Below are 20,730 nucleotides of genomic sequence, written 5' to 3' on the forward strand. Positions count from 1 at the left end.
AGCCGCTCCACAAAGCAGCGAGGGTAACTCCACACGTGCAGTGTGGGAATAACAATCACCTTTGTGGTTAGATTTGTGACCCCTAAGGATTTGTTTTATTACAACTCGAAACCCTAAGGATTTCACCTGCAAGTAGTTCAACTTCCCAGAAGGTGAGGGAAGGAGCCTCCAGAACCACATTTTGTTGCTGTTGGAGGCAGTTGGAAGTACCTTTCTGACATAAACTGTTTTTTCCTCACATACCAGAGTCCTGAGTGATTTCTGAACACCACAAATACTGGCACACTGCCTACTGCTTCCAATAAGCTTCTAATTACACAGTAATGTATGGAATATAATGCGAGAGGCATATTTGTCCATTAATATGAATGCGATGAGACCACACAGAGTGTGTCTGTATGGATTGCTAGACTGACTTGAGAGTGATTGATTGTCTTCATTTCAGTTTTATTCCCAGAGTTCGGTGTTGCTTGGTGTAGGGTTTGGAATTTAATAGGATTTGCATTTAGAATATTAGAGCTGAAAGCTTTCATCTCATCTGAACTTCCCGGAATTAGTTTAAATATTTTAAATAAAAGATGAAGCAGGGGAGAATGGCAAGGAAGACCCCAAACACAGTGGTAGAGCTGCCCTATTTTGAAGGATTTTGAGAAAAAGGTGTGAAAGTTGAGACTGCAGACATTTACAGCATCTACTTTAAAAACAAACAAGCAAACAAGCAAGCCCATGGACTTCCTAATAATGAGGCTGTGTGATCAAAATGAAACAGTTAATTGCACATTTTTAAACTGAAAGAAAACTTCTGGTGCAATGAAACAAGAGTAACCCCCCGGTGCCATTAAATGAGTTCCCTATGGGAACTAAGGATAGGGAATGGGCTCACAGGGGATGCGTCTCCGTGTCTTAACCAGTTACCACATTGATCTGGGCCAGCACATGACGGGTGCTCAAACCTGGTCCAAGGGCACTGCATGCCCAGGGAGCAGACCCCAAGTCACAAAAGATAGGAGCCTGGGAGAAAGCAAGTAGAGGCACTCTGGGGTGACTGACATAGTCCTGCCACGTCCCCTCCACATCTGCTTTTGTCCCTGCAGGAGAGCAAGTGACTCTGCAGTGTGACCAGCACGGCTGTTATATCATCTCATCACTCAGCCGGTGTGTTCCTCAGGGTAAGTGGGCAGGTATTTTGCCCTGAAGTGAGTTTCTTCTATCGAGTGTTTTGTTCATGTAGGTCTGCCTACAGCCAGCCCATCTATACAAGCATAAGACCTATACAGGAGCCTACAAAATCCTCACGTGGCAACAGCTATTTTCTGGCAGAGTTACGTGCAGAGAAAGCTGCAGGGTGCACTCACCTAATCAGGCTGCATTAAACCAAAACCCACCAGCCCTCTGTGATCTCCAAAAGCCTACTGCTCACTGATTTGTCAGACTCACCACATATGGATCAACTTTCCATGCCATCTACGCTTCACACCAGAACCCTATGTGACTATTTCTGCCTGGCAGTGCATAGGTAAGACGGACATTTCTAGATACGAAGGGAATGCGTCCTATAATCTATTTTTTATGAAGCTTCTTGGGAGAACAAACACCTAGTGCTTTATATCCCTGCTTCAGAGAGAGCTAAGCTTTCAGAAAGCCAAAGCATCAACAGTTCCCTAACTATGGAGTGAACTTTCTCTGTAGAGAACCCAGTAAATACAGGTTTTCTCTTTTTGTTTTGTTTTGTTTTGTTTGTTTGTTTTTGTTTTGTTTTGTTTGTTTGCTTGCTTGCTTGTTTTTAAATAACTGCGTTGTGATGTTAGAAAACCATATCTGATACCTCAGCACATCAGCTATTACCATAAGACTAACAGAAAAGACGGGTGGAAAAGAAGGATGTCCTGTGAGAGAAGCATCAGCTGGAAGGTAGAGGAGAGGTGCGGAAAGATTAGCTGCCAAGAGAACAAGTTAAAAAGATTGAGTGAGGGAGAGAGAGGAAGGAAAAACAAGGAAACTTGAAGCTTGGTCTGCAACAGATACAGCCCTGTCAGCAGAAAGAAGATCCTGGGGACAAAGCACAGGGAGGCCAGGCAGCTGAGGTGGAAAAAATGTTGGTGTAAAATGACACAGAGACGCCTGGCTTGCAATCCAAAAGCAAGCAGGCCTGAGATTAGGAAAAGGAGCACAGGCAGCAGATAAGGGTCAGAAATATTGTTGTTATGGAAATTGCCAGCAGTGACGATTAAACAAGGAGGCAGCAGCAGGCAGGGGTGGCTGTGGGGACTTTCTGAAAGCCACCTAGAATGATGGGCATCTTCTGGTGCAACTTGGTCTTGAAAGCCAATGTTACAAACATCTTCAGTGCCTTGAATTGCAAAAGGACAGACTGTTGATGCCACTGGCTGCAGAGAGCAGGAGAGGCATGGAAGAGAACTGAGTCCTGACTCTGGTCTTGTGCAATGAGCATTTCGGAGCTGATGCTCAAGGCCAAGAGGATGGATTGATAACCATTAGGAAGTTGTCATCTGACTGGTATGGGGCTTTAGACATACATTATCTTAGAAATATCCTACCCTTTACTTTAAATAGTCCCCCCACACTTAAGTCATGTAAACAGTCCGCATACACTTCAGTCTTGCAATGAGCTCAGGACCTTTTTTTCTCAGATCTTGATTTTTCATCCAGTTCAACAGCTTTTGTACTTACTCGCATATACCATTTCATGTGCTCTTTGGAGCAAAGTATCCATCACCACACTTTCACCTACAGTCCTCAGTATTTATCCAGTCACTAACTGCTGCACCTCCCTTGCTCTTAAAAACATTCTTTTTCCCATCCTGCATGAGAAGCTTAGAGCTTCTCACAACTGAGCACCATGTAAATATTTATGTTTCAGACCAGAAAGTAAGCTTCAATAGGACACATTTTCCTTCCCCACCAGCATAGATGTGGGGAGGGGCAAGAGCTGAGCTGGGAAGAGCAGGAAGGACATAACTAAGCTTGTCCTGAAGTATTCTTCAGTTGCATTCCCCTTCCAGTTTGCCAATATGATGGCCTACTCATGTGCTGCCACTGGGATCCTCAGTACCACAGCATTTCCACACAGCCAAGGGCCGTGGGTGAGGCGGGCAGCAGCGGGCTGCCAGCCTGGCTCTGGCCTTGCTCCTGCCTGCCCACCTGGCATAGGCCAGGAAATTGTTCCTTACAGGGATGGGATGTTCTGTGCTTCACTTTAGGCTCATTTGTCCGCCTCTCACCCTCCTTCCCCTCTCCCATGGGCCTGTGGGACATGGCCACTGGAGGAGAAGGCAAGAGCTCCTGGGAGGAGGCAAGAGCTGTACAAGAAAGAAGGCCACGCAGCGCTGGTGCAGGCCCTCGCTGGGGCTGCCGGACCCGTCTGAGCTCCTTCCTACGTGCTCTGCCCCGAGCCGAGGAGCAGGTCAGGAAGGGAAAACTGGCTGGCTGCTGCCTGGAACACCTTCTGCAAGTAAATGAAGAAAATAGCTCTTAAATAGTGTTTTCCACCAGAAAATCTCCTGCAGATGGCAAAGGTGAAGCAAACGAAGAAGTGACTTTACAGAAGTCACTGAACAGACTGGTAACAGAGCCTAGAAATGATTCTATGTTTTCAAACCCTCTATCTATAGACACAGCAATCAAGTATTTAGGAGATTATGAATGGTAGGTGTCAGGGTGACATTTTTCTTTCAGAAGGCAAAAACATACTTTTTCCTCACCCATGCTGACCTTCATAAAGTTTTGCTAAGATTAATTCACTGAATATTTTTCCTACTGTTTTCTTTTAAAAAAATAAATGCTCAAACATGCTGAGATATTTTACCCCTTCACCCAGTATTATGTAGTCTCTTGGAAAAAAGCAAAGCATTGTCAATACACTCAGGCTTCATAAAATAACTTCTATTTATCTTTGAGTATTATCACTTTTATCTTGTGTTGAGGTGGGCAGTTATTTACCCACCTGTGGTCTGCAGATACCTATTTTTATGTAGTCCAACTTCTATATTGATCGCAGCAGTGTGCATGGATTTCTCTCCCTATTTTTTTCTCTCCTCCCAAGCAAAGCAAATGCTCCCAGGACAGCACCCTGCACAACCCGTATTCCTGCGGCATCAGGGGTTTTTCTTTTCACCACTACAGACCCACGCTGTGCTATTTATTGTGGCTATTACGTACCCAACCGCGAGTCATACCGTGACTAGTCAGCTCACGCCCTTGCAGGTCATTTATCCTCCAGCACTAATCTTTTCCGTAAGCCCTTTTCCTTTGACCACCCACATGATCCTCGTGCAGACGGCTGAGGTGACCTTCCCATTGCGTGCTTCTGCTACCTGGCCTTATCGCCAGCACCATTAGGCCGGGTGCGCCCTGAGGCTGATACCCCTGTGCCAGGGGTGACTCGGCCCCTCCGAAGGAATGCTCCCAAGCATCCAGGCACTCCGAAGAAGAGGGTGGCACTCTGAAGGGCTGGGCACCCGTGGAGTGAAGGACGCGAGACACACCGGTCCCTTGGTAGTCCCTGCCAGCGTCTGCGCAGCCCAGCTTACACAGCTGGGCCCCGTTTACAATTCTGAAAGGATTTTTTCTTTTTTCTTGTTTGCTCGGCTGGCTGTTTTACTTTCAGATCGCTTAACAAACAGGAAATAAAGAGGACATCAAACAAATGACAAACAGAACTCCACATACTGCCCCACTCAGCTGGGAAGCTCAGTGTGAGTCTTTGAGGGATGGGGGTTCCAGCGTCTGTGCGTCCCTGGACGTGACCCACTTCTTCCCAGCCCTTCCCTTTTATCCTACAACTATGAAAGAACTTTTTATTTAGCCAGCATGGGGAACCCTTCAGTTCAGCTGCCTGAAAGCCAGACCACTACTTAACTGAAAACATACGTAGAAAGAAAAGAGAAAGAGAGTTAAATAGAGGAATACAGTCTTCATTGCCTCCATGGACCACGATGGCATGTGGGGGAGGCAGCTTCCAGCATATTGACAAAAAAATTCCAACTTATTGTACAGCTGCCAAATCAAGCTAAAATGAAACATTTTTGGTGGAGCAAATGATACTCGCTTAAGCCCTGTGCAAAGCCCCAGCCTCCCACCAATTTAGTGATTCCAGCCTTCGCTCTCATACTGCACAGCTGTCTTGAATGAGCTGGCCCCAACCATTCCAGCCCATTTCAACTAAAATAAGAGTGTGGCAATATTACTCCAATTTTATTTAGAGTTACTTTGATCAGAAGGGTTTTCTGCCCAAGGCACTGCCTCAGCAGATGGAGATTTTCCAGCCTCCTGATTTCAGAGGCCTCTATAAAATCAGGAGGCTGAAAAAGCTCCATCTGCTGATTTTCTAGTGGCCTCCAGACTCCATAGGCTTCTCGTGGTTCATCACCCTTTTCATGGAATGGTGCCAGAAGCAGGATGAAACCTTTACCTCATTACAGACTGTTAGAGCATTTTTTCCCCTTCTATAGGGGAAATCCCTTGAATGTAATCTCACCACTGATGTGCTATGGAGGAAGTTATTAAAAAGCTTAGTTAGTAAATTCTGCAGCCACATTTTCCCTGTGGAGTGGACGTTCCTCTGCTTATTTACCCAGAATAGTATTTCATTCAGTTTTGGGCCTCTCACTACAAGAAAAATTGAGTTGCTGGAATGCATTCAGAGTAGAGCAACAAAGCTGGTAAAAGAGCTAGAAAACTAGACATAAGAGGAGCAGCTGAGGAAACTGGGGCTCTAAGTCTAAAGAATAGACTGAAGGTAGACCTCAACACACTTTATAACTACCTGAAAGGAGGTTGTAGCAAGGAGGCCATTGGTCTCTTAAGCTAGGCAGCAAGCAGTAAGATACAAGGCAACAGCCTCGAGTTGAACCAGGGGAAATTTAAACTGGATATCAGGAAGGATTTATTCACAGAAAGGGTGGTTAGGCATTGGAACAGGCTGCTGAGAAGTGGCGAAGTCTCCATCCCTGGAGGTATTTAAGAGACACGTGGATGTGATGCTAATGGATGTGGGTTAGTGGTTAATGGATGTGGGGTAGTGGTGATAGTGTTAGGCTGGTGGTTGGACTTGGTGATCTTAAGGGTCTTTTCCAACCTAGGTGATTCTCTGACTCACAGTAGAAAACTGGACCCTGAGTGACAACTCAAGACTGACCAGCCCCACCATAAACACAAATCTCCCCTTTGAAAATGACATCTGGCGTTGTCATCTCATGGCACCATGGGCAAAACCATCCTCTTCCATAGGCATCACAGTCCAGTGTTTGCTCACAATATCCCACCAATATTCAGAGGCAACCAGCTCACAACAGGGGATGATAAACAGGGGGATTAAATAGCTCCATAAATGTCTCTCTATAAAGGCACAGAAGCCAGAGTTAAGTAGGAAATACCAGTGGCAAGAACACTCTAAAAAGGTTGTTGCTGTTCCCTCTCTTTGTATGAACTGCATGGCAAGTGTAACAGGAATATTACTCACAGCTCTTGCTAAGCCCCAGAATTTGTGTTTCTGAGAGGTTTATTTGGCTACCAATGCATTTAACTGAGATTTGTAGAAGCCCAAACCTACAGGTGATTTGAAACCAGGATGGGATCAGATTTAAGGATCTGTGTTCACCTCTGGTTACTTTTGAAAGCGTATTTCTCAAACACACACCAGAAATCCACACGAGCTGATCATGTTTCCTCTTCACCTCTCCCACTCACCCAGATTCCCACTGGTGCCTTCCTAGCAGTACAGCTCAGGCAGACTTGCATCCACGAAAGAGGCAAAGACTGTACTCACACATCTCCCAGACCCACTAGAAGGGGGATACATCAAAAAGGCTGTTCCCAGAAGACCTCAGCAGTCCCACAAGCTCACATTGCTCAGTTACATTTCAGACAGACAGCATAGAGCCTTCAATAATGCCAGTGAAGAGATGACACATCCCCTGTCTGCCGTACCTCCAAAATCCAGGTGCCTCACTGCCCCTTGGAGTCCATGCTCGGCCTTTACTTTCCCTTCTCCTGTCCTGTTTCCCTGATCTGAAACCGATGTCACAGCACAAGCACATGTGCTAGTGCAGGGAAGAGCAGAGTGCATGGAAATGTATTCTGTGTTCTTCAGACTCCAGTTGCCACATCTTTCAAACTAGATTTAAACTCCACGTGAAGGTTAATGATAGCAATAAAATAAATCAGCCCTATTATAAGTGCTCCATCTTAGTCTATTAAGTTAGTAAATCTATACTAAACATATATTATGCAGTCATAAATATCTCTCCATATTTATATTTTAAACACATAAAACATAATTCACCACGGCAAGAATTACTTTGCATTCAGTAGAGCTAGAAGCAGAGCAAGGTCTGATGCCAGGCTCTTGCCACCCTTTCCACCTGAACCCACACCAGTATTTAGAATTTGTGAGAAGCTTTCCCAAATGCTTTCCAAGCTGTAAATACATTAACAGCATCTAATCGGAGAGCTCCTAGAACACGGTTCTGAGGGTTGCCTTCAGAAGGGATCCTACACCCCGGGCTGCAAAGCTGGAGCTTCCTTGGGCGTGCTCACCTCTTGCTTCTCTAAACTCACACAGACTTCACAAGCCAGCTTCTTCTGAAGGTGAGCAAAAGCCACCTGGGTATAACCAAAGACAGATTTTACCTTGCTGTATGAAATGCATATAACCTTTATAAGGCAAGAATATGACAGGTTTCTGAAAAGGCTGGGGTATGCTGCTCCATCCTCATGGCAGCTGGAGGAGCAACTGGAGCTGTACCTGGGCAGACAGTCTTTTTTCATAATCTGTTATGTGTTGTAGGCAAGTTATTTGTATTGTTGCATTTGCAACATCTTTGAGTGATTCTGCAGCATTCAGACTGGTAATGAAGGCGGGGAATCAGAATCAGAGCAATAATTAATCTGAGAAAGAGATCCCTAGTTAGCGTTTGCTCTGCAGTAAGTTGTATGTAACAATTAGTTGACTAAATTTATATAACCTAAGCCTACAGATCTTGAACAGAGGTTTCTGTTCTTAAACCTTCTTACAAGCTTTTGACTAAGCACCCTGACCTGTCATCAGCACATATGATGGACAAGTCACATTATACCACACCATTCCTTGCACGCATGTACAGGGAGGGTATTTGCCTTAAAAGTAGCCAAACCTGAGCCCTAAGCTCTGTTTTCTTGCTGTGTTAGCCCACTTTTAAGTTTGAACCTGATGAAAATATCTCTGTGCTAGAGATACCCTTGAAATCAGTGGAGTTAACTCGCAGGTAGAAAAATCACTACAGAAGGATGCTTAATTTGCTGAAACGCTGTTGATGGCAGGACCGTGGTGCATGCTCTCTGCATTCCCCATCTCTAACATTTTTATTCACAGGTTCAACGACAAATGGGACATTTACAAGAATCTAAAGGGAAATAAGGCTAGCTGTCCAGCATCGGCCCTCACTGGTATAGTTAAACTGATTGCATACAACTGATATCACCCTGGCAGCCAAAGCCCAAGAGCACAGAGTTTCAAACTTCTTTTGCTGGTTTGGCTTATTTCGCTCAACAAATCTGGTAAACTGCATTAGCAAAGGCACTTTTTCTTCTGTAAAAGAACAGTGTACACAAGGCCCGTTTTGTAAGTACAGCTATGCTGGCAAATCCCTTAAGCAGAGGCAGATCCCAGCAGAGCTGTAGCTGAGGGCCAGAGTTCAGATTCATAAATCAGAAACCACCAGGGACCAGCTGAGACCTCATAGCTGCCTGCGAACCTGCTCTCACTTGCAGCAAAAGCACCTCAACACAATAGTTTTAATGTCTTTTACCAAAGCTTAAAATGGCCATTGTTTCCTGTGAACAAAGAACATACCCACAGAACACGTACTGAAGCTTTCTTTATGCAATTTGCTAAACCAAAGTAAAGGGACCCGAGCACCTGTGGAACAGCCAGGGGAGGCAATACTGATCCTCCTCCCCACACCTGCCCCAGGAAACAAAAGCTGCCTCTGACTGTCGGACACGTTCCATTTTCCATCCTTCAGGTTCTATTAGATCTTTAGATCAAAGTGTAGTGGGGCTTGTCATCTTTTATTTTGTTGCTCTGCAAAGCTCCAGCTTTTGCAGGCTACATTTCAGTCTGCTGTGTTCTGCTAAAGCAGCTTACAGCATGCCAGGGACAGAGACCAGCTCTCCCCCATGTTTATATCCTACCAAGCAGAGGGTAGGTAATCAATAAATCAGAGGTTGTCTCAATAAAACTTTGTATACACTTCATTAAATCATTTAAGCATGTGTGTAAGTAACTGCATGAAAAACGTCCAAGTGGAGCACTGCAGAACTCCATAACGCCAAAGACATTAGGGAAAGGGAAGACGGCCTTTGAAAAATGGATAGCTAGAGAGGTCGTGGCTTTCAGCCATGCTAGAGCCCTTTGCTTCCAGTGTAAAGCACACCAATCATTCCCCCTGATGGGCGAATTAAAAAGACGAGAGACTATTTAAGTGGTGGACGATTCCCTCCTCCATACTGATACTGTGCTTCAGTAACTTTTAAACACGTAACTGCTTCATGTTTGGCTCTTCACCTGCCAGAACTCACGAAGAAATGCTGGGCAGGGCTGTGGCTGGTTGCTGGAAGAAGCAACAATTAGAATAGCCAGCAATAATGGGCAGAGAAAACGCAGTGCCACAAGAGAACACAAGTGAGTACTTGTCCCACCTGTTACAAGCACAAAAACATGAATCTGCAAGACCAAATCTTTCCAAGGTCTCAGATGGGGAGCAATAGGGGATGAATAAGAACAGAAAGCCATGGGGCGACACCCGAGCACCAGATCCCATCCCACTGGGGTCCCTGCTTCTGACGGGCACTCCTCACCCTCGCAGCAGCTGCACCCCCCTGGCATGTCCTGTCCTTCCCCAGCAGCAGCCAGCAGGGCTTCCAGGCAGTTTCAGCTAATGAATGCAGACGCTGGGGACACAGCTCTTTGGCTACTCCTACAACACTACTAGCATTACGGACCATTCCCCTTGGCTAAGGTAAAAGCCTATTTCTGGCTGCTCTGCAGCCCTGCTCCTGACTCTGGGCAGGCTGAGCAGTGTCTTGGGACATGGACTTGGGATCCTATTCACAATCCCTCCAATATCCAGCAAGAACAAAGCTGGTCCCATTTGCTGTCATCCGTCGACAGCAATGCACAGAGACCACCAAGAACCTAAGGGCGATAGCTGCTAGCCTACCACGTAGCCTGCAATTTAGAGCCGCAGTTTCAAGTGGCTGCGAGTTCCGAGCCACATCTCCTTAACACGAGTGGAAAAAAAAAGAAAAATCCCTGCAACCCTGTCCCAGCTCTTGTCAACTCCACAGGGCACCCACAGGGTGAGCACCTCTGCTCTTTTTGGTGCAGGTATCACAGCACAGCTGCGTGCAAGCAACAGAAGGGTCCAGATGTGGAGAGCAGTGGAGAGGACATGGATCCAGACTGAAATGGGACCCAGGAGCTGAAGCTGCTGGCCCTCGTGGGGACGGTGAGGAAGAAGGATGAGCTGTGCATGTGCCAGGAGGTCCCACACCAGCACTGCCACACGCAGGGTGCTCAGAGCACTGAGGCGCTGCTGCTGTGGGCTCTGAGGTGACAAAACCCAAAGTGTTCACAGCACGGCTGCCTGGGACGGACGGAGTCAGCACATCAGGCACTCCACCAGGAAAATATTCAGAGCTGGTTAAAAATGCTCCAAACGCTTTAATGAGTGCTTATTATTTTTAATGTCTGCATGTCAGTTCTTCTTGTTATTACTATTCCTCTCTTTTAATAAGTATAAAAGGACAGGGAAGAGCTAAGATATTTCCTGATGTATTCTGTTTCCCTTTAGATAAATAAACCTGTAAACATTTCAAAAGATGCTCAAGTTTTTGTTTTCAATACACACCACCCATGTCATTTCCTCTCAAAAATACACTTGTGGGAATGCTCCACAGTTCTCATATTTATATTCAAAACAGACAGCCTCTGACTTCAAACTAAAGCAGTCTGTAACCAGCACCTCTGCACATGACCAGGGCTCACTGATATAGATTCATATATTTTTTCTTCTGCAGGTTGTAATACTTTTCCTAGACTGCTGATGTCTGATGCTTCCAGATATTTACTGGGTGTTTTGCTACAGACACACAGAGCTATGCCAGTTAAAAATAAACAAACAAATAAATAAATAAATGAAAGTACAGATTAAGTCGTACTCGCTTTTTTTTTTTTTTTCTTTTTTTTTTATAGTTCATTTTATCTCAGAACAGATAGAAATGATTCAGTCCCAAGCACTGGTTTGTGCTACTACTGATTTCTTCTGTGCTAACGGAGTGCCTAAGTATAACCACAGCAGCAAACCCAAGTACCTCTGTTGCCCCCCGTCACCTGGCTGCACAGATTTAACTTCAGGATGTGCTGTTTAGCAGTTGTATCCAAGTGGCTTGGGCAAGATCCACGAACACATCAGCCAGTGACTCGATTGTGCAATTCTCAGCCCATCAGCAGAGCTCACCTCGCAAGGGCCAACAGACCGGAGATGGTGGAACTGGGGGCAGCAGCACGGTCTTGCCGCTGAAAGGCTTGTCCCTCCCTTCACCTTGCTCTCTGCTGGTGGCAGCGGAGCACTTATCACCGTAAAACCTGAGTGCCAGAAAAGAGACAGCGTGCTGGATTCAAAGTGCACAGCCTGCAGGTTGAAAGGCTATTGTTAGGTTTGTAGGTGGAGTTTAATGTCAGTTGGTTATTCTGTGGTATGTCAAAGGAGGGAACATGACATCATTGATGCATAATTCCTTTTTTTTTTAAGCGATTGACAGATCTCTGACTAATAAACAAGATTCACTGCATAATACTACCTTGTTTTTATTCAATCTGGCACCGGATTTATTATCTATTTCCATCAGCTTTTTTGTTTGCTTGTTTTAAATATCTACAAGAGGTGGATTCCTTAGGGAAAGAAAGAAAGAATAAGAGTTAACTCATTTCAACTCCAGAGTTCCTGAGAGTTTTTTTAAAGCCTTTTATAAAACAAACAGATGAGAGGAAAGGTCTCTGGTGCTCATAGGACGTGAAAGTAACCTTCAAAATGTGAGTCAGATATAACCTATGCAGTAACATCTACCTGAGCTGGCAAAGAGCTCGAAGCAATAACGCATGAACTACTGTCCAGTTCTGCTGCTGTAATAAGTATCCACATCAACTATTTCAGTGCTCAAAGACCTCAAAAGGGAACGGGGCTATTACTGCAGTGATCTGTAAAATACCACGTTGTCAATCTCTAATATTGAAAAGAGTCCCACATCAATTCCAGTTCGCCAAAAAGACAAGAGACCAAGGTAAAAAAATATGAAATTACATACTTGTAGGCATTGTGCTATGCCTTCATATTTTCAATTCTCTCATGGATATTGAGGTCAAAATTTTAGGCTTTCACCCACATTCAGAAATGTAAGAAAAACATTACAATCGTCTTGTAGCCACTTGGCTTTCAAGGGGTGTAAAACGTTGCTCTAAAGCTCCCAATTAACTTCTGAGAGAGCTGACAAGGTCAGCCACCAAATGTGACTGGCATCTCTTTTCTGGTGCCGGGAGCAGGTGATTCTGGGGCTGTGGATACTGCTGACAGATCGCCATCACTTCAGCACACGCTAAACTGGGCCTGGCAGGGTAAGTTCCACAGAAGCGAGCTGCCTGGGGTTTGGCCGCAGGGGTGTTCCATGAAATCACCGCATTTACTCAGGGTAAAGGCTCAGCCCCCAGCCTGAGCTGATACAGAGAAAATCATCACTGTAAAAGTCATTGCCTCATCACTAACATCAAGGGACCTTCTTCCCATATTTGTTACTGAAAACCAGTAACAAGTGTGTGCTGTGCAAATACAGCCAAAACGGCAGTTCAGATAACCAGAGGAATTGCCACAACACAGGAGAGACTCCCTCACGTGTCTGTGCCCATAAGGGCATGCCTAAAAAGCAAGTCTGTTTCCAAGCTTACTTCAATGGGAAGAAAAATGTAGGCTCTCAAAGCACCCATTGTCTCTCTCAGCTATTCAGGTGAAAATGCCAGAGTGGAATAGCAAAAGCAGAAGTGTCAGTGAGGAGAGCTGTGTAATACAGCTGTGACAGCCCTGCATTTAAGGGCAAGCTTTGATCCTTGGCTGGTAGGATGAGATAAGAGAGCAGGGTGGTGCTCCTGTTTTGGAGGCAGGACGTGCTGTAAGCTTCCTTTATCCTGGTCAAGCTCTGAATTTGCATCCAGCACAGCCCAATGCCATGCTCAAGGCAAGGAACCACTGCACAAGTCTCCCACCGTGCTTCCCCAACCTGCTCTTGTCCTCAGAGATGCCCTTGGATCTGTAAATCTCAGCAAAGACAAGACAGTCCTTCTGTCTCCTGTGCAAGATTTGCCTCAAGTCATAGCTGGGCTCCATTTCTTCAATAACATGAAAACGGTAATACACATTTCTGCTCCTAGTGACTACGAAGTGCAGAGAAGGGAGAGGCAGAAGAGCAAGCCTTCGCACACGCCGTGCTCTCAGCAGCATCGCTCGCTGTGCTGACACACGTCGCCCTTCCGTGGCACCAGCCACTCATTCAGTCAGAAGGCTTGGCTTTGTGCTCTAGGTGGTTAATAAAGCATGCTGTGTAGCGCTGTGCAGCCCTGCTCCAGGCACAACCCCTACAACAAGCTCTTCCTTATTGAAATCTGCTCTGCTGTAGCTCAGTTTTGTTTGTGCAAGGACTTCCAGAACTTCAGAGAATAAAACTTGTGCAGTGTTAACAGCTCTTTGTGCATCTCTTTCTGATCTCCAGTTATCCAAGGTCAAGCTGGACAGGCTTGAGAGATTATTTATCTGGTTGCAGACCACTGTATGTGCTCCATTGGTACAGCTCCCAGTGTGCTCAGTAGAAATTTTAACTGATTCTACTGACAGCTGAAATTTTGCCTTGCCGTTATGGCCAAAAAGATGAAGAAACTGAGCTCTTTTATTTTTCTACGAAGGCTCCTTACCACTGGGATTATTCTCTTCATTACAACAGTAAGGGCTGTGCAGTACAGAACCTCGAGGCTTACCAGAAGTCCGTGCAGACAAACCACCTCCGAACCAGAGGGAAGAGGTCGGGCGCAGAGAGCCCACCACAGTTCCTGTCCCTGTCCCTACTTCCCTACCTCAAAAAGAAAAATAAGCAGAGAGCAAATAGCCACCTGGTCATTGTCCCATGGAGCTCATCCTGTCCACTCCCACGCCTAGCTTGGGGCAGTGTGGGGGCTGTTGGCTCCCCGCCGGGACCCTCGCACCAGCACTGTGCTCACAGCAAGAGCTGACTTCTGTCTTGAGCACCAGCTCTACCTAGAAAGGAAAAGAAAGAGCATGTTGCCCTGCCGTTTCACAGGGAACCAACGCTAGCACAACATATCATCTGAAGACTAAATGTTTACTGCCATCGGGTCCATCCGTCTTCTTTGGGAGGAGCCCTTTTTGCCAGTCTCACTTGTGTTGGTGAAGGGGCAGCAAAGAGGCTTTTATCTGAAAGCACGTTTCCCTGGAGATCAAAAGTATATTCTTTAGTTTTCAAATCTTCCCTCTTTATCCTCACAGTTCCCATATACGGGAAAAAAATGGCAAAGTGTTAGTGGGGTACGTATAAATCACACCAACCACTGATCCTCTTATCCAGTAACCATAACACATCAGATGTTGAGAGTCTTTCTCCAAGCGAATAAAATAAATTACATTTTGCTGGCCAGCATACCAAACCTTATGTTGGTTATTGTAAATTACTGAAAGCACAAAGGTATGGCCTTTGTGTGCTCGTCTTTGAGCGTGGAACACGAACATCAAAGAAGGCAGTTATCGTAGCTGCCCTTTCTCTGTCTCTGCCTTTGACAATAGACTGATCCCCCCCAGTTCACTACGGAGTTAAAAGAAACAGAATTAGACAAACAATTTGATTAAAAAAAAAAAAAAAAAAAAAAGAAAGAAAAAAGAAAAACACTTGCCACCAAGGACAATAAATTATCTTTGTTATAAGTATCATAACTAAATATTTTGGCACTAAAATAACTAATTATGGGATAAAATCTTAAACAGAGCTTAAAAAGAGTTGAAGAAAATGATACGTGCCGTATGAAAGTTTTTGTATTTCTCAAAAACTTGAATATTACATCACCTCTGCAGTTGATCAGAAACAGAGAGGATGTCATCAAAATTTCATTTATAAACAATAAAAGATTATTATCATGCATGTGAAAGTATTAGTCAATGTGGAATCATCCAACTTCAAGACAATTTTTTTGGCCAGCTGTCAGAAGTGAGCTTGCCTCTCTCTAGGACAACTCGCACTGAGCCACTGAGCTGCAGTCGGGATTCTTCTAGAACAAACCTGCACTTTTTGCATTCTTCACCACAAAGCCGTGAGAATCCAACTCTTCCTCCCCATGAAAAACGTGTCACAGACATCACTGCCAGGTGTTTGTCCCACTCAAACTCATAGACCTGTTTTAATTCCCAGAGTACCACAAAGCCACCCATGGCTGTGCCCTGCTCCAGCCCTGGGACAATCTCAGAAATGAGAATGCTTGCTTGTGCAAATCTGGCTGAAGTGAGAAAGGAAAGCAACCTGAGGATATTCATGACATAACTTGTATGGTCTATTTCTCATCACGACAGAACAGAGGATGGCTGCAGTTTGTGCTTTAAACTAGTTTTTCCCTGAGCAGCTGGATTTGTGCTTTCAGGTCTCTGCATCCCTTCCCAACAGATCGATGAGATTCAACGCTTGCTCCCCATCACGTTAAACCTTTACCTTCTTTCAAGCAACACTCATGACTCATCAGCTCGGTAGTCACGACAAATAAACCGAATTTCCCATCTGTGCCACTGCAAGTAAAGGCCACTTAAAAGCAGCACCTACAGATGCTGCTTTGACACAGCGCAGCAACACCAGGGACGAGGAGCTGCCCGCCACCCTGACCTCCCAGCACGGGGCTGGAGCAGCTCCCCGCTCCCTCCTGTGCTTGGCGGAGAGGCAAACAATGTGAAAGTCACTCCAGTGAGAAAAGAGTGGCTCACCTCCCTGCCAAGATGGGTGTTTTAATTATGTTTCTTGGTTTAAAGAGGCACCAAGATGGCTTTGTTTTTATAAGTGCTCTGGAGCCTGAGGCGCTCGTTTGTATTACGGTTGGGTGCTTTTATTGTATATTGTGCTTTTAATTGTTCCTTTGAAGGGCGAGCAGTTTTCCAATGAGTAAATACATTATTATTATTATTTCTGATTCCATAATTGTTTGGATCACTGTGGTGCATGTCAGCCACATGACTTGTGTGTATCTTTCTTTCTCCTCCTCTCTCAAAGGATTCTGTTGTTTGGATTATGCAATCGTTTTGCTAATACCAGGACAGATGGCCACAATGAAAACACACAGAGTGCTCCCTCTGATAGATACTTGCCAACATCAACAGGAAAGAACAGAATTAAATTCATGAACTTTAGAGAGAAAGCACAAGCTTGTTCTTGAGTAGGGAACAGTGTAATGCTTTTATGTGCACAGCAATAGCCAACGACAACCTACAGACATGAAAGCTGCAAGACTAGAACAATCCAAAACAGGGCCCGAAATAACCTTTAGCATCCGTACAACAGAGCGTTGCAAATCTCCTGTTTGCCACAGGAGGCACAGGTTGGATTTGGATAGGATGCAGCACGTTGGAAACATCTTAGGAATCATCTCCTGCCTTTTGCATTTAGCAGGACAGCCTCGTCCCATCCTGTATGACACAGGGAATTAACTGATCACACACCTTGATGCAGGACAGCATCTCCCAAGTCTCACTGAGTTTCTATAAGGAATTTTGGTTTGGGAAAAACCAGGGCTGATATACCACCTCTTGAAGGCTGCCAAGTCCTCACTTTGCTCATGCATTTGCTCAAAAGCTGAACGAGCTATGCCTAAACCACTGTTGCTTAAAAATCTTCCCTGTCAGAGCTGTCACAGCTCCCCCAGTCTGTTTGCTTTGCTAGACCCGGCCACTGGAAAGGTTTCTTAACATCAAACCTAAGTCACCCCCACACACATCATCTAAGCCCATCTAAGCCCATCATCCCTCACTCTGCTCACAGTCCATTCCCTTCCCCGTCCAGCAGCCTTCTACAGCTCGGAAGGCTGTTCCTACACCTCCCTGCCGTCACCCCCAGAGCAGGACACAACCCAGGGATGTGGGGTGGAGCAGCACACACTGTAACAGCTCATCGATAGCTCCTGCATCGACCCCCTAGCTTGTGTGGGGTGCAGGTCAGAGTGCGTGCCATGTAATGTGCCGCAGGTGGTGGAAATGGTTCCCTATCCAGTACTGAGATAATCTGGATTGCAGCTTGAAGGCTTGCAGATCTGGCCGCTAAATTCACCAGACTCCAGTTCCCCAAAGGAAGTCTAACACACTGGGAAAGTTTCCATCCAGCTGGTTTCCCAGGGCATCACTGTTTGTTCTCAACCAAGAGAGAGGCTCCTAGATGTCACTTAGCAACATCAGCAAATCCATTTCCTTCTCCATGGAAAGAACTTGTGGTGCAGGAGGCCACTCAAGAAAAGGAAGATTAAGTCAGAGAACCCCCACCACCAATTACAGATATATTTTTTAAAGACTGAAAAAGAAAACCTGGAGAAGCTAGATTTCAAGCTGGTGCTCCTGATACTACCAAAATTATGATGCTCAGTTGAGCGCAGCTGATAGGAGAAGGCACCTTGAACATGAAAAAGCAATATTTGCTTGGTTAAATGGGTGGTCTCTGACACTGTCCACACCTGGTTAGATTTTGGCACAGAATTTAAATCCCAAAGTCCCAAAATAATTAACCCAAGCAAGGTGTAAGAAAAAGAACCAGGCATCATTCCCCGAGTAAAGCTCTGCAGTTCTTTAAAGCAAGTGACAAAGACCAGATCCTGCTTAGGCCAAGGCTCCTCATCTTTACAATCAAAATGCAGATGCATACACTAACCAGACACTCTGCCAAAGCTTCCACCTACATATTCTGTGGATCTAAACCTCAAGACGAAGTGTAAAAATTCTAATACCGTGAAAATGTCAATATAGATTTCTCTGGTATTAAGCCCAGTGTTCACATGCCCTCACAAGCACACTGTGGAACAACATTTACTGATACCATTATATTGTTTTCTAGCAGAAATCGGCAATATAGATTTGGATCAAACAGAAGTAAATTCTCGTCATGTAAGTTCCTGCTATGAATCACTCAGGGAACTGCCTGCACTGAAATTCAGACCTTAAAGCTTTTTCTTTTGGTCTCTACCAGATAAATGCAAAAGGCATTGATATTGAGGAGACTTTCCCCCAATTTCTGCATGAATTGGATCAGAACAGTTTTTACAGTTCTGCAACTGCATTTCAAGCAAAATCCCTGCTGTAAATAGCAGAAGGCAAGAGGCTGTGCCTGTGAAATGTGTGACTCAAAACAAGAACTCTGCTGTGAACTCTATGGCTCTGCCCTTGCACGAATTCCACAGCTACAATCATTTGAAAAAACCAACACTTTTTAAAAAAGACACCAAGTGTGTCTGTGCTTGTTCAAGTGGCTCATACTAACTAATGTCAGCTTTCTGTGAAACTGAACTTCTACTGGAGAAGTATAACCTCTGGCCCTTGCTATCCAGAAGTAGGGCAGATTTTGGAGAAGAAGTATTTGCCAAGGCCAGAGACCAGCCTCTAGTAAAATGCACGCAAAGGCCAAGGTTGATCAAAAACTTTCACTAAAAAAAAAAAAAAAAAAAAAAAAAAAAGGAAAATTTTAATGGTTGCTGCCAAGACGACCTACAGGGAATAAACAGAATTGCAAATAAATTCTCTCTTTCAGTATACTCATGAACACAACATACGTATCCATTAGTCCATCCCACCAGGCCACCTGCTCTGGGCTCCAGCCATGGCACGGAGCCACCAAGCCCTGGGACGGTCCCTGCGGGAAGGGACACACCTTGGCGCAGTTCTTCCCTGCAGAGCAGCTCACTCCCTGTGTTCACGAGCATGGAAATGGACACCAAGAGCAGGTCCATCACCAGCGAGGATGGACCAGCCCCAGAACAAGCAAGCAGCACAGATACTCCCCCAGAAACCAAAACAGCCTGAGGAGCTACACTGCCAAGAAGAGACCAGAATCAACACCCCAGTCTCCCCAGTCTCAGACAGCTCTGGAGCAGCAGCATGGCCTCTGTTCATCTCAGCAGACACCTTTCTGTGCAGGACTATGGCTGCTGACACTACAGCAAATGAGTAGAGAGAAAGGCAGAGTCCTGAATTTACATGCCCTGTTCTGAGAAGAGCTCAGGCAACTTCCCATAGGGTTTACAGTGCTTGCGGCGTGGTGATTTATTGCTGACCAGGAATATTTTTCCCTATCATAATATTTTATAACATATGTTTTATTATATTCATTCCCATGCCAACCCAAAGAAAATGTCACTAACTAAAATTTAACAAACTAGAATTCTGAGAAAAACTGATCCAGGCTCTTCATTTCAATCTTTATATTCCTTCCCTCACTTATTCTAGCTATCATTCCTTTGTTTTTATTGTTTTTCATATAAAATATATATTTTTTTATGAATACATATTTTGTAATGAAAAAAATTTAGAAAAGAACCCAGCTGCATTCTTATTCATTACTAGTTCTACAGAATATCAAGTAAAACAGAAAGATGACATGTCAGCTCAGTTTATTTTCTCCATTTGACTTTTCCTAGCAAGTGCTTTTCTGACTTGAAAGTTTTGTTTTAGAGTTCTTTAATGGGAGCACATGAAGAATTAAGACAATTAAGATGACTGTTAGTGATACCTTCCCCTAAACTTGCCACTTCATCGCAGACGTTGGAGGCTGACAGAATCCCACTCATTTCATTTGCATCAGCAACTCCAAAGATTTCAATCATATATATGAACACAGCAGTAAGAACTTACCTCATGGCTATGACACCACTGTTGGCAGTGGAGGTGTATTTAATCTCCTACAGATCGCACTAAAGTGTTTTCCCCCCTAATCCATCAAGTGAAGCTTCCCATAAAGGTACTTGTTAGCAGCGGGACTCATCTCCCTCCAGCAATTATGAGCATGGCAACATGAAGATGCATTTCCCACGTAAATTAAAATTGTTGGTGTGATTGCAATAGTTGTATCCCCAACAGAAGCAGCGTGTTGGAGGTAGGGGGATAAACAAATATTCTAATCACATTCTTTTGAAAGCTGAAATTTCATTTCAACATCAGTAACTTTTTAATTCCTTCTTAGTTCAGTGGGAACTATAAAAAACAACAAAAAACATGTCCTTGTAGATGACTGCTTCTCAATCTGTGATGATATATTTGCATGTTTATTTTCTTTCCTATAATGATTGGTTTAATATATATATATATATATACATATATATATATATATTGTTGTTACTGTGCATTTCAGGGACCAGCATTCACTTGATTTCTGGCTGATGAGTGATTAATCCAGGGGGCAGTCGATCTGCAAATCCTACAAACTAACTGAATTGCATTCATTGATGTTTCTAGTCTCACTGGCAGTATTTTTACCACTGCAGACAGCGTAACAGTTGTGCAGACGCTTTGCTTTCTTAACACATTTGAAAGCTCCAATTCTTAAAAAACATTTGGCATCTTTCACTATTGTTTTATTGCCTTTTTTTTTTTTTTTTTTTTTTTTTTT

The 20,730-nt window shown here is 44.6% G+C and overlaps 1 long non-coding RNA gene across 2 annotated transcripts in view; it reads right to left on the reverse strand.

Moving 5' to 3' along the window:
* Window positions 1–10,663: 10,663 nt before the first annotated feature.
* The window catches only part of LOC118171766, a 14,057-nt gene continuing 3,990 nt past the window's right edge, over window positions 10,664–20,730 (reverse strand). Inside the window, exons 3-5 of one of the 2 annotated variants that reach the window (XR_004753370.1) lie at window positions 12,129–12,226; window positions 11,863–11,953; window positions 10,664–11,157 (exon numbers count right to left, since the gene is read on the reverse strand). This is a non-coding gene — a long non-coding RNA (uncharacterized LOC118171766). The remainder of the gene's footprint in view (window positions 11,158–11,862; window positions 11,954–12,128; window positions 12,227–20,730) is intronic. The other variant, XR_004753371.1, reaches the window with a different exon arrangement.

Source organism: Oxyura jamaicensis, chromosome 9 (genome assembly GCF_011077185.1).
Source record: "Oxyura jamaicensis isolate SHBP4307 breed ruddy duck chromosome 9, BPBGC_Ojam_1.0, whole genome shotgun sequence".
Lineage (NCBI taxonomy): Eukaryota > Metazoa > Chordata > Aves > Anseriformes > Anatidae > Oxyura > Oxyura jamaicensis.